We start from the raw sequence: 3,377 nt of genomic DNA, 5'->3' as shown, positions 1-3,377 counted from the left end.
ACAAATCACAGGATATCATTCTTTTTTATAGCTGAGTAATATTCCATCATGTATATTTACTACATTTTTTAATCCATTTATCTATTGTTGAACATTGAAGTTGATTCCATATCTTGGCTATTGTGAATAGTGCTGCAAAAACACTGGGGTGTAGGTATCCCTTTGATATACTGATTTCCTTTCCTTTGGATAACTATTCAGTACTGGAATTGTTGAATTATATGGTAGTACTATTTATAGTTTTTTGGAAAAGCTCTATACCATTTTCCATAGTACCTGTACTATTTACATTCCCAAGAACAGTATGTAAGTGTTACCTTTTAAAAGAGGGAGTCAAATTGTCTCTGTTTGCAGATGATATGATCTTATATCTAGAAAACCCCATCATATCAGGCCAAAAGCTTCTTAAGCTGTTAAGCAACTGTGGCAAAGTCTCAGGATAAAAAATCAATATGCAAAATCACAAGCAATTCTATACACCAACAACAAACAATCAGAGAGCCAACTAATGAATCAACTTCCATTTGCAATTGCAGCAAAAAGAATAAAATATCTACTGTTCAAAGAAATCAGACAACATAAACAAATGGAAAAACAGTCCATGCTCATAAATAGAAAGAATCAATATCATTAAAATGGCCATACTACCCAAAGTAATTCATGGATTCAATGCTATTCTCATTAAACTACCGTTGATATTCTTCACTGAATTAGAAAAAACTTATTTTAAAATTCATTTGGAATGAAAAAAGAGCCCATATAGGCAAAACAATCCTAAGCAAAGAGACAAAGATAGAGGCACCATGTTCCTCAACTTCAAACTACTACAATGATATGGTAACCAAAATAACATGGTACTGGTACATAAACAGACACATAGACCAATGGAACAGAATAGAGAACTCAGAAATAATGCCAAACATGTACAGTCATCTGATCTTTGACAAATCTGATAAAAACAAGCAATGGGGAAAGGATTTCCTACTTAATAAATGGTGCTGCGAGAACTGGCTAGTCGTATTAGTCGTATGCAGAAAATTGAAACAAAACCCCTTTCCTTACACTTTATACAAAAATTAACTCAAGATCAAAGACTTAAATATAAAACCCAAAACTATAAAAAGCCTAGAAGAAAATCTAGGCAATACCATTTAGGACATAGGCAAAGTCAAAAGTTTCATGATGTCAAAAGCACTTGCAACAAAAGCAAAAATTGACAAATGGGATCAAATTAAAGAACTTCTACACAGCAAAAGAAGCTATCATAAAAGTAAACAGACAACCCACAGAATGGGAGAAAAATTTTGCAATCTATTAATCTTACAAAGGTCTAATATCCAGAATCTGCAAGAAACTTACACAGATTTAAAAGAAAAACAAACTCATTAAAAAGTAGGCAAAGGACATGAACAGACACTTAGCAAAACAAGACATATGTGCAGCCAATAAACATGAAAAGAAGGTGAACATCACTAATTATTAGAGAAATGCAAATCAAAACCACAATGAGATACCATCTCACACGTCAGAATGGTGATTATTAAATCAAGAAACAACAGATGCAGGCAAGGCTGAAGAGAAATACAAACACTTTCACGCTGTTGGTGGTAATGCAAATTAGTTCAACCATTGTGGAAGACAGTGTGGGTGTTCCTCAGATACCTAGAACTAGAAATATCATTTGACCCAGAACCCAGAAATCCCATCTCTGGGTATATACTCAATGAAATATAAATTATTATATTACAGGGATACATGAGCCTGTCTGTTTACTGTAACACTATTCACAATAGCAAAGAAATGGAATCAACCCAAATGCCCATCAATAATAGACTGGATAAAGAAAATGTGGTACATATACACCATGGAATACTATGCAGCCACAAAAAGGAATGAGTTCATGTCATTTGCAGAGACATGGATAAAGCTGGAAGTCATTATCCTCAGCAAACTAATGCAGTAACAGAGAACCAAACACCACATGCTCTCAATTATAAGTGGGAGCTGAAAGATGTGAACACATAGACACAGGGAGAGAAACAACACACACTGGGTCCTGTTGTGGGGAGGGAGGGCAGTGGGCACATCAGGAAAAATAGCTAATGCATGCTTGGCTTAATAACTAGGTGATGAGTTGATAGGTGCAGCACATCAGCATGGCATACGATTATCTATGCAACAAACCTGCACATCCTACTCATGCATCCTGAAACTTAAAATAAAATAAATAAGAGTTCCCTTTTACTGCATCCGCATCATCATTCACTATTTTGTCTTTTTGATATAGCCATTTTAACTGGGGTAAGATGATATTTCATTGTAGTTTTGATTTACATTTCCTTGATGGTTGGTGATGTTGAGAATTTCTTCATATACCTGTGGGCTATTTGTATGTCTTCTTTTGAGAAATGTATGTTCAGACCCTTTGACCATTTTAAATAATATTTTTGAATTTTTTACTATTGAGTTTTTTGAGTTTCTGTATATTCTGGATATGAGTATCTTGCTAGATGAATAATTTTCAAATATTTTCTTCCATTCAACAGGCTGTCTTACTCTGTTCATTTTTTCCTTTGTCCTGAAGAAGGTTTTTAGTTTAATATAGTCATTTGTGTATTTTTTGTGTGTGTTGTCTGTGCCTTTGAAGCCTTAGTCATAAAATATTTGCCCAGACCAAAGTCCTTAAGCATTTCCCCTATGTTTTCTTCTAGCAGTTTTACAGTTTTGGATCTTTAGGTCTTCAATCCATTTTGAGTTGATTTTTGTAAATGGTGATAGATTGTAGTCTAGTTTTGTTCTCTTGCATATAAATTTTCAGTTGTCCCAGAACCACTTATTGAAGAGGGTATCTTTTCTCTATTTTATGTTCTTGATGCCTTTGTCAAAAATTGGTAGGCTGTAAAAATTGGATTCATTTCTGAGTTCTCTACTTGTCTATGTGACTGTTTTTATGCCAGTACCATGCTGTTTTAGTTGCTATAGTTTTGTGGTATATTTTGAAGTCAGTTTGTGTGATGCCTCCAGCTCTGTTCATCTACTCAGTATTGCTATGGCTATTCAGACTTTTGTGATTCCATCTAAATTTTCAAATCGTTTTTTCTATTTCTGTGAAGAATGTTATTGACATTTTGATAGAGACTGCATTTAATGTATAGATTGCTTGGGTGTTATGGTTATTTTAACAATATCATTTCTTCCAATCCATGAGCATGGGAAGTTTTTCCATTTGTTTTGTCCTCTTCAATATCTTTCATGGATATTTTGTAGGTTTCCTTGTAGAGGTCTTTCACTCCCTTGGTTACATTTATTCCCAGATATTTTTTGTAGCTATTTAAAATGATATTCTTTCTCAGTTTTTTTCAGCTAGTTTTGTCACT

This window comes from Saimiri boliviensis, chromosome 1 (genome assembly GCF_048565385.1).
Source record: "Saimiri boliviensis isolate mSaiBol1 chromosome 1, mSaiBol1.pri, whole genome shotgun sequence".
NCBI classification, from domain to species: Eukaryota; Metazoa; Chordata; class Mammalia; order Primates; family Cebidae; genus Saimiri; species Saimiri boliviensis.
This window is presented reverse-complemented; position numbering follows the sequence as displayed.